Source organism: Sesamum indicum, linkage group LG7 (assembly GCF_000512975.1).
Source record: "Sesamum indicum cultivar Zhongzhi No. 13 linkage group LG7, S_indicum_v1.0, whole genome shotgun sequence".
NCBI lineage: Eukaryota > Viridiplantae > Streptophyta > Magnoliopsida > Lamiales > Pedaliaceae > Sesamum > Sesamum indicum.
In genome coordinates this window covers 4837966-4852469 of record NC_026151.1, presented here as the reverse complement: position 1 = coordinate 4852469, position 14504 = coordinate 4837966, and the positions used below count along the sequence as shown (strand labels likewise).

The window sequence follows — 14504 nt, the reverse complement described above, 5'->3', positions numbered from 1 at the left end:
ATGAAAATTTTAAGCGCAAAAATAAAAATGTTGGTGAAAAATAGAATTTTAATACCTGTCGTAAATGTTGTCTAAAACCTATTACAAAATCCAAAGTTTAGGACACAACATCTAAGTGGACAAAATCTAATACGGACAAAATTTTCTGTATTTTTACGTCATTTTCTGTTTTTAAAAATGCAATTTTTTTGTATTATGTGATTTTTCTGAATTTAATAGAAATAGATTGTTGATTTTCTACAATTTCCGAAATTTCCTGAGATCTTTTGCAATTTCTTTTAAAATTTGCTGACCTAATGACCCGGTCACGACCGACGAGCCCAGTGATGACGAGAAGTAGGACAAAGAGGCCGCTTTAGATTAGGAATTTTTTTTTTATTTTCTTTATATTTTTGTATAGTTTCTTTAATTAATATATTTGTATATATATATGACGTTACTAATTCTAATTTTAATTTAAGTGCATTCGATTTATTTAATAATTTTATTTATAGAAATTAAAAAATACTTGAATTTCTAATTAAAATAAAAATAATTAAAAATAAATTAATAAAATTATTAGAAATAAATTATGTTATCAAAACAATTATAAATAACTAAAAATAAAATAAAAAACAATTATACATAAAATAAATTAAGATAATTCAATTTATTTTAACAAAAAGCACGATAAAATAAAAAAAAAATTTTTAAATTTTTTAGAGGATTTTGCAATGAAATTAGTAGCAAAAAAAATAAAAACAAGAATTTCACTGAAAAATTAAAATCTCGGTGCAAAATTCGTCTCAAATAATTCCGTCCCAAAATTTTCAACAGGTCCTAATGCAAAATGCGTCTTAAATTTGTCTCGTCTTTTGTGTGTTTGGGATGGATGTATTGCATCTGTCCCAAATTTTTCCGACACTATTGATACTGACAGGCATTATCCGTTTCTAAACCTGTCTCAAAATCGAACAACTCATCTCCATATTTTCTAAATCCATCCCCAAAATCGGTCATAATTTTTCTTTTTTTTTTCTTTTTTGGTAATAAAATTAAGAATTAACTGTCTCAACTCAAAATCGAACAACTCATCTCCATATTTTCTAAATCCATCCCCAAAATCGGTCATAATTTTTCTTTTTCTTTTTTGGTAATGAAATTACGAATTAATTCTCTTAGTCGTGTAGCCCACAAAACAAACAACCATCCGAACCACATGCAAAAGACTCTGGGTATAATCTTTTGATACTTCAGTTAAGTAAGTCATAAGAGAAATATAAGTAAAGGCCGTAAAAGTGTCAAGGTAGTAAAAGCTCGATTTCTATTTAAAAATGGCAAGTGTGTATGAATGAAAATATTATGCTGTGGAATACAATTTGTATTTGGTTGGGTATTGTCGGGAATATTCAAATTGACATGTCACGTGCATAATATAAATATATTTTTAGTTAATTTATGAAATTTTTGGTTATGAATTTTGTAGAATTAAATTATAAAAATTAATTTCAATGAAACTAAAATTGCCACCCCCTATACCATTACAAGAAATAGCCATAATAAATAGTCATTAGCCATAGCCACACAATGATTGTTGATCGTAGTTTGAGAGGGTATTTATATTATTTACCATGACAAATAATTTTTTCAAGGTAGAAAATCTTATTTTTTATTCAACCTTGGTTACTAGTAGTTATTTTATCATAATTTTAAGTCATAGTCATTAATAATATAGTCAATAGTAATTTTTTTTATTCTACGTACTTACAGCACTAAAATATAATTTTTCATCAATAAACTAAACATTTTCCTTTACTTTTTATTAAAATTTTTGTTTTTACAATAAATTCAACACTAATTTGAAGAGATGTCTACATTGTTACGAAAAAAATTCTTTTTGTCGTACCAACTTCTGAATACTCAAATTTACCTTTTTATTCATTTTGTCCTTAAAATTTTTTTGGTCGTAATAGTAATTTTAATATTTTTGAATAATATGATAAAAAAAAATTTCTCTCTCGACCCAATACTCCGTGTTGCTCTCTGACCTTCTCCATGTCTTTTTTCCTCACAAACTTTCATATTTTCAATAAACTCACAATTATAATTTATTTTTCTTTCTCACATTCTCTATATTTTGTTTACTCACATACTTGTATATTTTCAATAAATTCATTTCACATTAATATTTTTTTTATATGCTCGTAAGAATTGCGTGCGATAACAACTAATAAACTGAAAAAGAAGAAAAGTATTAGTCGCATAACAACATAAACCAATAACGGCACAAACATAACTAGAAGAAATACTATTTTTGGTAATGACCAAAAGTAAAAAAATATAATAAATACTAATTAATTGTAATTGTGCAATGTCTATTAGCCATTGTTTTCGGAAGCGAGGTAGCTACAACTAAAAATCATAGTAAATATTTTGGCTATAGTTAAAATTATGGTAAATATTTATTAATCAGAGTTGAAATTTAATTTTTTTTATTAGTTTTATCGGACTGCAGTACCACAATTTTTAAATTGTCATAAATGTCGGGAATAATTGATTTTTTTTAATGATAGAAGATTTTTACTCATATTATTCACAACGTCTAAATTTTGGGACCACTCAAATTGATGACAATATTGAAAAATTTTTAGACCGAATCCAATTCGATAATAGAAAAGACTTGGAAAAGATGGATGATTGACCATCATTCGACATTACCGTGTTTGGATCAAAACCCTCATTCAAAATCATTCGATCCCTCGAATAAAAGTCTTTCAATCTAAATGCAGTCGGGATTAATTTACAAGATTCATTGAACCCGTGACTTACCCTTTTTGATAAGCACAAGAAATTGAATCATTATTTTAAAGTAATATTTTATTTTACATAAATACGTATAAAGTATTCTCCAAGTATATATACTAAAAAATACAAAAATAAATTAAATATTTGGCTAGCAAAATCTCCAACACCAAATCTGAAAATGTTGTATAACAAATAGCAACATGCGAATCTTAGAAATTTCAATATTCTAAGTGCATAAAAATATCCAAACAGTTCTTATGAATGATACATACTAAAGTTGTATTCAGACTGAATCAGATTCAAAGATGGAAAACACTGTAGAAAAGATGATCGGATATGATTCGGGTGTTAAATTCATTTTGACCCCATCTGATACAGAAAAATGTTAGAAAGTCTCTTATGAAAATTTAAATATTAAAAAAAAATCACTCTTATATTATAAACAATGAATCACATAGCCCCTGGTTAATTTGGACCTATTTTTTCAAAAACAATGATTAAAATGCCCCTCCTAGTCAACGTAGGCCTGTAAAAATATACCTATAATATATAAAATTATTTATAAAAAAATTTATATAGAAAAAATATATCTATTAAAACATACCTACAAAATTATTTATATTAAATTTTATATGAAAAATATTTTTATATGAAAAAATAATGAGAGGGATAGTAGGAAATCCACAACATCATATATTTACACCTTGTGTGGATCATGCATTAGTTGGAAATCCCAACTACAACATATTGTTGCACTATCAACAACTGAAGCCGAATATATCGCTACTACCGAAGCTTTCAAAGAAGCTATCTGGCTTGAAGGTCTTGTAAAAGAAATTGGTTTTCTTAAAAATCGTCTTACTATTTTTTCCGACAGTCAATCTTCTATTCAACTGTGCAAAAACCCCGTTTTTCACGATAGGACTAAGCACATTGACGTAAGATTTCATTTTATTCGTGACATTGTGAGTAAGGAGGTCATCAAATTAGAAAAGGTAAGATCTGAAGACAATCCAGCTAATATGGGCACCAAGTGTCTTCCTGTTGAGAAATTTCATGACTGTCTAAAAATTCTAAACCTAGCCCCCGACTAACTGTGCTACTTTATCCTTGCAGGTACATTGGGGTGAAACCCCTTAAGGCTATGATGATAATGCCAGAACCATTAATCTCCAGACCATGTTCCTTGAAGGAGCTTTGGTCCAAGGTGGAGAATGTTGTAAGATATGGCCCAAAGCCCACGGACCGACCCACCTGGAAGCCCACGACCCTACCCATGACCCGACCCACTTCATACCCACTTATAAGTTGCCCTAACCTATCTCTCTCTCTCTGGTACTGTCTTTCATTTCTTCTTGCGCCGCTGATTCTTTCTCCTTCTCTTCGGAAATCCGCCTGATTCCTTTCCATCTTCTCACCAACGGAAATGCTGACTTTCCTTCACCAATACAATGGTGATAGGAAAGTCACCTTGGCTTACCTTCTAGGGCTCTTCTCTAGTCCCTATTTAAAGGGGTATCTCCTCCCTTTGTGTGACACCCCGGCGAAAAACAGTGAAATACCTCCTTGTGTTATACTCTTTGTGAAATTGCTGAGAAACAGTCTTTGTGACCGACGTGAGATAACAAACCGAGTGTTTTGGAGTGTGGTCGTGATCTCTGGTTAAGTGGTGTTGCCGTGGGTCGGCGACGTGCGGGAACGGTACTCATAGTGACCGATTTTCCCTTTACTTGGTTCTGGCAGGTTTCTGAGCCGATTCATTTAAACTGTTTTCTGCTATTTTACCTTACTGATTATTCATTCATTAATCTGTAATTTTTGGCCTGTAACTATTAAGGAGTTGTGTACTCCAAAATCTTTGTAATAGTTGTTAGGATTATTTCTGATATCCACTTTACAAATATATTTATCATGTGATTGATATACAATTCAGATAAATCGATCAATCACATGTAAATACGTCATACTTATTTGTGTGACTAATTAGATTTGACAAGACCTGATCCTAATAGAATTTTGGTATCATCAGCAGGTTGAGATTATTCTCCGGCCTAGATGCTTTTTTGCAAACTTAACAAGGTTGCAGATTTCGTTTTCGTCGATGATTCCATTGTGGTTCTTGTCGGCCAGCTTTAGGCCGTGCTTGGCCTTCCACGTGGTGAACCACTGCCCGTTGGCTCGGATAGCCGCTCGGAGCTCTTCCACTGAAATCTTCCCATCTTTATCGGAGTCGAATTGCATCAACCATTTGATGAATTCTTGGACAGACATTTCTACTTTATCGCTTGGTGCACGGGAAGCGAACATAGCCATCTCTTATTAAGTGTGTGATTGTTGTTTGCTTTGTTGTGAGGAGGAGTACTATGGAGGGCGATCAATTTATAGTGGCTCGTAGTTCGTTGTCAATCTTCACTTTCTAGTGGAATCAGTCTTATGTGGGGTCTCTCAGAATTTTCTTGTTTTATCGAGTTTTTATGTTGTAAATTATATCTTTGATAGCATAATTTAGACTAAGTATGTTTTCTGTCCTATTATTTATAGAATTTCGAAACTAATCTCAAAACTTACAAAAAAGTCTCTGTTATCCCAAAAGTTACAAGCCTCAAGGAGAAGCTCAACACGAAAGAAGCCCAAGAAAGATCTAAGTGTTGGAAAATTGGCCCAGGACCAAATTTAGTAGGCCCAAGCCCACAACCTCAACCCACCACTTGGAAGGTTTGACCCGATCCACCCATTACCCAACCCTATTCTCATTTTTAGATGACTGAAACTCTTCGACTTCTTATTCTTTTTTCTTGGCCGAATTTATTCACCCTCGTATTCTTCCCTCTTTCTCGATTTTTTACGCCATCATCAATGGCTTCTCCTATTTATTCGCTACTTTTGGGAAGAAAAATAAAAGAGAGAAATAAGTGAGGAAAAAATAAAAGAGATAGGTAAACGTGAGTGGTTTGATGGTGCCTTAGTGGCCTTGTGTGTGCCTTGGTGGCGTGAGTTAGTCTTGGTGACTGTCGTTCCTTGGTGGGTTTGAGCAACCGCTGGTTGGGTTGCCGGTCTTTATGGCTATGGGATTCCCCAACAGATCCGACTCCCTGAGCCGAAATTATTTATCGTTGTTTTTTTCTCACTGTTCCTATTAATTATAATCATTGTTATATTGGTTTGTATTCAGTTGTAATAATTGTATTTCTTTGTGGCTCACTATGGGGATAAACTCCCAGCACTAAGGTTACAAATAACCCAAGGGAAAGATCCTAGCCTTCAACCCCAGGAGGAAGTTCGTAAAGTAAGAAGGCTTAAGGAAGCTTGCAGGGACCCTGGGGCATGCGTGGCTAGCCACGACAACACCTAGGGAACTTAACTGATATGTGGTCAAATTTCAATCAGACAACTTGGAGGAGTAGCTTTCTCCCTGTCACCGGGATGTCTGAAGATATAGGGAGGTTGTTTTCAAACCAACCCCCCCCCCCCCCAACGGGCCTTGTTCAAAGAGGGAGTCTTATTTGTCGGGGGATAATTAAGTTCTCCTAAACAGCCAGGAATCTTAGCCTAAGGAAGAGACATTGGAGTCTTTAATAAGGAGACTGAGCTCATCTAGTTGGGAGGAGGAGGCTATAAAAAGGTTTCTTCTCCCAAGAGTAAAAGGTAACACTTTTTTCAACACTTACATGCACAAGACCACTATTGCTTATAGCATTCTATCACTAATTTATTACTCACTACTATGTCTTTTATTATTTTCAATTACTATTATTTCTACCATCATCTACTGACTTGTATATGAGTGCTATTCGTCCTTGGTTCAAAAGTTCACTAGTCCAGTCGGACCTACACATCACCATCGCCACCGCCACCAGCACAATCAAACCCAGCTATGGAGGACCACATCGGCCAGCTCGAGATGATGATGGCCGACATGATGACCACATGAGAGAGATGTAGGTCAGCTCCTCGTCATAGTCGACCGCCTCCACTAGTGCCCTAACAGTGTCTTCGATAGATCCCAGGCCCCAAAACGTGGACGATATGGACATTGCTGACTAGGAGGATTTAGATTAGGTTTTAATTTTTTTTAATTTTATAATTGGACAACATTTTATATTATATAATATTTTTTTCTTAATTATTCATATTTCATAATATTTATTACATTCCATTATTTCATATTTATTCAATTAATTAAATTTATAAATATAATTAATTAAAAAATTATTAGATTAATTATATATTAAAATTTATAAAAATTTTATTATAAATAAAAAGTTAGGAACGATTTTAGTAACTGTAAAGAAAATATTGCAAATCTAAACAAATGATCGTTTCTAATACCATTGTTAAAACGGTTCTAAATATGTGTTCCTAAATTATATTAACGGTTCCTAATACCATTGCTAAAACTATTTTAAATACGTGTTCCTAAATAAGGATGATCACTCCTAATACCATTGCTAATACAGTTTTAAGTATATGATCCTAAATAAGAACAATCGTTCTTAATATCACTGCTAAAATAGTTTAAATATGTGTCCCTAAATAAAATTGACTGTTCCTAAAACAGTTACAGAAGATTGTTTTAATTAAAAATTTGATCGTGCCTAATACTATTGCAAAGATGACAAACAAATCATTTCAATGACCATTCCTAAATATATCATCAATACAAATAAATATAATTTCAAAATTCAGACATGAGTATAAACCATTCCAAAAAAATAACCCAAAATAAATAATATAATTGTTCCAAATATCATCCAATCCGTTCCAATTAAAAGAAAAAAAAAGAAATTTTTTTTACACAAATTCAATATTAAGAATAGTCAGCAACAATGTGTTATAATGGTCGTGCCAAATTGGAGCAGTCCTTCATTAACCGTTTCTAAAAGAATTTGTAACACCGTCTATAAGGACGGAAGGTGAACCGTTCCAAAATTCAGTTCAAATAAATTCTTCAAACCTTCCCAAAGGAAGAAAAAAAAAACGTTCTTAAACCCGCCCAATATCCCGCTTTTGTTTTTTTGTGTGTATGTAGTGTAACAATCAAGAAAGATCAATATTATGTACCATAGGCCACCAACACCCTTCACAATTTTAAGTAGATTAAAATATAAAAACATACATAGTAATTCAATAAGGAAACACTTAATCCAACAAAGGTCAAGGGTCTATTATATACATATTAAATATATTATTAAGAAATCAAATCAAATTTAATTGCATCCTTGATCAATATTTGATAATTAGTATGTACTAGGTGCATAAACACAACTTAACTGTTAGTATATAGCAAAAACAAAAATTCACAATTATGACACTTATTAGTATTTAATGTTAGCAAAAAGTTAAAAAAATAAAATATCATAAGAAACTACATTTAATCATTCATATAAATTCAAACCTAATGAAAAATTCCTTTCAAATTATTCGTGTATGTCCGTTAAGGTTGCACAAGAGCTGGATCCTTTCAACAAAATCATTATCAATAGATTCAATAAATATTTAAAAGCATGATTAAGAGAGAACAAAGATAAAAAACAAAAAGACATAATAGAAATAGAAGGCGGTAAGAGAGAAGAGGAAAAGGGTGAAAAGATGTGGGAGGAAAAAATAAATGAAAAATTAGAGTAATCGTAAAATGAGCTTATCTTTGATATTGAACTCATAATGAGCATTCCATTGTTTTTGCATGAATGATTCACATGAAATCATATAACTCAAAATACTGATCTTTCATGTCTCGCATGCAACTTTTGACACCTTATATTTCCGTACTACTGTCACACTCATCCTATTGCAATCTTGACTTAAGCATCAAAAAGTTATAACTAGGCTCTTGCCAATGTAATTTTTACAATTTCTTACCTTGCAGGTTACATTTTAGTGAGTCGATCACAATTACATTATGAATTTCAATCATCAACCGTTAATATACCAATTATTGATATAAAAAATTTATAATTAAATAATCTATTATTACAATAGACCAATTACAACTATTAAAATAAATTAATTACCCACACATTAAAGTAAAAAAACACATTATAGTCCTGATGTCTCAATTTCACTAACTGAATTAGGTGTTATTAACCCAAGTTTCTTTCTATTAAATGAGTTAGAGTTCGATAATTTTGCGATTGAGCTAGCATGTATATAACACCAGACAATCTTGAGTAGTTTAATTTATACTAGTAAGTGTAGCTCATTCTATGTATGCACCTTTTAAAAATAAAATAAAATAGAATATTTATATAAATTGTATATTTAGTTTTTGTAGTTTAAAAAAGTACCTAAAAATATATATTAGGATAATAAATTAATATAAATATTTTGACTTATAAAATAAAATTGACAAATAAAAGATAATAAATAATGTAGGAAAATTGCATAAAAGAAAATAATCACCAAATGGTTATGAAAAATAATGATAAATGGAGAAGTTAAGAAATAATTAGTTAATATAATTTTTTTTAAATAAAATGGCATATCGAAATTAAGTGAGACACCAAAAACGTACTCCCACTTTATATATACAAGTGTATATGGCACACTAATATGTGTGTGCATAATAGATTTTATAAAAGTATTATAATTTTAAAAATATATTAATTAATTAAATGAAAAATGCTAGAAAAATATAAGAAAGTTATGAAAATTTATTGGAAAAATTAGAGAAGACAAAGAAATGTGAAATTTTTTTATTTTTAAATAGGAATATGGAAGTTGAGAATAGAAAAAATGGGAAGTTGAAGAGAGAGGGAATGAGAGGAAAAAATAAAGGTTAATAAACTAATTAAAATAAATTGACATAGTAAATAATTGAAGACACCAAATAGATGCTCTTCAATTATACTAGTCGCCATGACACGTTTTTTCTACGTGCATATAATAAATAATATTTTATATTTTACCATATATATTATGAATAAGAAAAAATATATATAAGTCAACAAATCACGGTGAATTATCCAAAAAAGAAAGAAAAAGAAAAAAAGCAACAAAAAAAATTTAGGGGTATTATCGGTATATAAATCGATGTCGTGGTGTCATATTAGTATAGATATAAAGCCTACAAAAAATACTACAAAAAGAAGAAAGAGATAGTGGAATCCAAATGAATGCAAGGCCCGAGAGACCTCAGCAAGATCGGAAGCCAAATCTAAGTAAGAGCACAGACAGGGGGTGTCCCTAAGGAGTCAAGCAAGGGTGCCCTTAGGGAGTCGGGTGGGAGGTGCCCTAAGGAGTCAGGCAGAGGACACTCCTAGAGAATCCAAATGGCAAATCCACATAGGACTACCTGTTCCACATCACTCAGAGACCTGTAGGCACGGACAAGTTTCAGCAAGTAAAACTAGGTCATATGACAGTAGGAACAAACGGGCTGGAGACATCCCTATCCCTAAGGTAGCTGCTTGTCCCTAGATAAAATACCCCTCCCATGGATAGCCTATCACGTGCACAACATGTGCACTTTTCTAACTAATGTATATTTTGGGCCAGAATTATCCTCAAATCACTAAGATTGTGTTTGGATTCGGATTTTGGCCCATTCCCGAGATGGGCCAAAATAACAACAATGTTTGGTTTTAGTTTTTACACCTTGATTGAGTGTAAAAACAGAAATTGGCCGACTAACCTTTTTTTTTTTTTTTTAATTTTATAGACACATAGCCCATAACAGAAATCTGTTGTTTTTTAAAATATAAAATTGCAGCTCCTCTTCTTAGTCGTCTTCAACCTTCTCTCCCCATCTTAAGAACTCCGTCGATCGAACCAACCACAACCCCAGCGCTGCCATCATCAGCGTCAAACCCACTACGGCGTAGTTAAATGAACTCCATCGACAGCACAGCCCCAGTGTCGCTATCACCCGCGTCCTCCCACCTCGACGGTGTTACGATGACCAAGCCACAAACTCCGCTGGAGTCCGCCGCCACTAGCCGTTCACATCAAAGGTGTAGGGCCAGCTGTTGGAATTGGTATCTCATGCGCCACCTAGTCCTCGTTCCACACACCGCGTCAATCAAACGAAAAGGCAAATTTGAGTTTGTTAAGTTTGCTGAAAATTTCTTGTTATTTTACTTTAATTGCATGATTTCTTCCATTCAATTTTTGAATTTTGAATTTTCTGAAGATTTGAGAGTTGGGTTTGGATGAATTATACTAAAAAGTATGTACGGTTTAACAGTAGTTGCCTTAAATTATTGTTTGCGATGATTCCTGATTTCTCTGATCTTTCACATGTGCACAATGTTTCTTCTTTAAATTATTGTCAGATTTTCACTTTTTTCTGTTGTTCTTGTTTATTCACACATTGCACAGTGGTTCAATATTGTATTTACAATAATCTGCAAACAGTTGTCTATCTATATATACTATATATAGTGTGATATAAACACTAAATTGAAGCTTTCATAGTTCATATTTCTAAATCAATGCGTTATAAGATTCAGATCCCATTTTATAAGATTTTGAAGCTGCCAGTAAAGGCGAAACCTCAGTACCTTTCCCCGATGAGTAAAACTGAATGCCTATATTTGTATTCAAGGATGTGTTGTTATTGCCTTCATAACAATCTGATGTCTGTGATCTGTAGTGATGATTTATGTATAATGCAGTTATCACTTGGTTAAGTTACTTTCTATGTTAGTTCTATCTTGTGACATTTTTCAATTACTGTAGGTGTTGAACATATTTACTGTTTATGATAGTAGATATTCTTCATTTCTTTTTGTCTGTGTGATTAATCGGGAAATTGGTTGTGGAGTGCGTCCAATATTTTCCTGTCGATATATCTTTAAATTGAGTACTGGATTGTTTAGGTAACTATCATCTCTAACACTCTTGTGGCAAGCAATTGCCCACCTTTCTCAATATCTGTGTAACTCATACAAAGAGGTATTTTTAGTGCTATCGGAGGATTGAATTAGGGAGAAGTACAATGAAATTAAAGTGACTAGGCACCATGATTTCAGAATTTTGTAGTTATATGAGCTTAAGTTTGTATCAAATAATCTCTGTGTGCCCTTTAAGGTGCCCTTGTACAGGATAGATCATTATGAGAGGAACTTGCAGAGTATGATGATTGATGGTCCTGAACATAAACAAAATGATCAAAAGAGCAAGTCTTAAATAAAAATAGAACTCCAAGAATGTTATGACACTACCAGATGAATCCCATGGGAGAAGATGCGGAAAAGCTCACGTTAAATGTTAATGTTATCTAACTGGCTAGTCACTTTTATAGCACAGTGATGATTGCTCTCAATTTGCTTACATTGAACTTGTAGAAACTTTCTTAATGTATCATTTTGGGATAAATAAAGATTCGATATCCTGAAATTATATGCCGGTAGTTATGTGAGTCTCTCATTGTGAATAATTGATCAGATTTGTTATTTATTTTTGCTGGCATCCTGACATATCAGCTTGTGATTGAAATAAGCAATACACCATCAGAACGTTTCATGCTTGATGAACAAATTACCTAAAATGGTCTTAGGCATGTGAATTCATTATTCCACTATGTAGGTGCATGTTTGATACTATATAAGCTATTTTTCAATAAAGAGGTAAAAAATTTTCTTGTCAGTTTGAAGCCCTCAATTTGCTCCTTGTGGATCTCTTCCTATAAGTCTTCATGTATATGCTTATAATCCAACATCAAGGTGTTAGGTCTCCTACTAATAAATTATTATAATTGGTGAATATCAATATTTTTTATATAACAAAAATGTAGCTTGACTCTTAAATGTGAAATTTTAAAACAATGTTAGTCAATTTGTGCATTTGTACTAGGAAGGTGATATAAAAACTCCGTTTCTATTTAATATTAAGTGTTGTTTTTAATATATAATAGGTATTGATTGAATATAATAGTACAGGGGCATTTTTTACATGATTTTTACCTATACTATATATAATTGAAAAGCGGTAAATTGGCGTTTCAATTGTTTTGATATGCTAATTTTAATATTTATTTGAATAATTTATTTATTTATTAAATTTAGGTTTCTTTATATTATTTTTATTCAAATTTTCTTAAACAAATTTGTTTTAAGAAAATTTGAATAAAAAAAAACAAAGAAGTCTATTTTGTACTCTATCTCTTATTTTATCCTTAGGAACTATCAGATGAAATAGAATGCTTAGAAGAGATATAATAAAATTCTTTGATTGGCTCTTTCCATAAGCAAAGGAATGATCCATTTTTTATTTGACTGATGAGGCCAAAACACAATTAATTTAATATAACAAATATATATATAATTCTAAACTAAATCTAACGTAAATAAATACTAAATAATAGAATTAATAACCTAATAAATAAACGGTGCCTTCTTTTATTCGAAACGCCTCGTGATTTTCAACCAATTATGTGCTTCAAATTTTCACTCATTTACTATCTTTCAATAGTTATTTCTTTTTATTTTTAATTTTCATTCATTTTTTCTCACTATATTTTTTATAGTTTTAAGAATTAACTTATTATTTTATATATACTTTATTAAATAATAAAAAAGTATAAATATATTTTATATATACTTTATTAAATAATAAAAAAGTATAAATATTGTACTTTAATAGAAATAATAATACATGATTTTATGTTCTACTAACTCATTAGCGAGATAATGATTGTCTGTTTATAATTTCAACCCTTTGTGAAGTGCGGCAGTTTTTTTCCTTATGGATATATGGAAATTAACAGCCTTATATGTTATGAGTAAAAATATTTTAATTGTTCTGTATTTAACTAATCAATGCTAGTTGATTCTACTTTGATTATTTAGATATTTTGGACTCAATACAATTTTCTATTTGAACGAAATATTTTTCAAATAATGCAAAATTTTGGGCATTGTATCATTACTGCATGTGTAATGCAAAGTATATATTTATTTGATTTATCAATTAAATATTTTCACCGCGAATATAAAGGCAGACGGAATCATTTTCAACATAATACTGTAGTGCATGTAATTATTTATTCAATTTTTACTTATTATTTAATATAAATAAATAAACTCCACACCAAAGCAAATGAGATATAGTGAATTTTTCTAAATTTTCTATATAATGTATATTATATATTATTTAATATATATGCTATATGTTAAATCTAAGCAACAATTATATATAAAAATAATTTTTAACTTTCAAAAACATTGATATTAAAAATATTTACTATCAATGCTACTGAATAAAAATATGTAAAAATTTTCTACCTTAATAAATTACTTAGTTTTGTATACTGAGGATAATACACGAGTAGTATATACGAAATTCATATTTTTCATTACTTCAATTATCAATTATAATTAATAAATCCGAATATAAAGTCTAACGAATGTATTTTCATCACATTACTATACTTCAATTTACTATATATTAATTACATAATTTTTCAACTTACACTATTTAAATATTTCGAACTCAAAATTGTTAATACTTTTGTGAAATATTTGAGAAATTTAAAAATTGAGTACAATATACCAATAATACATACTTAATTAAAAATACTTATTATTCAAATGTTTATATATTCTATTTTTTCAGTCCAAATATAAAGTGTAATAAGATCATTTTGGAGGAGAATACTACAGTGCAGTTAACTATTCATTAAATTTGTAATTATTATTTAAAATTTAACAAAGAAAATTATTTAATTTAAATATATGTACAATATTTCACTAACAAACAAAATACTATATACATACACAATT

The 14504-nt window shown here is 30.6% G+C and overlaps 1 long non-coding RNA gene across 1 annotated transcript; it reads left to right on the top strand.

The window, feature by feature from the left end:
* LOC110012308 lies at positions 4108–5271 on the top strand. The gene is made up of 2 exons (XR_002287415.1): positions 4108–4527; positions 4814–5271. It is a non-coding gene; the product is annotated as an uncharacterized LOC110012308 (long non-coding RNA).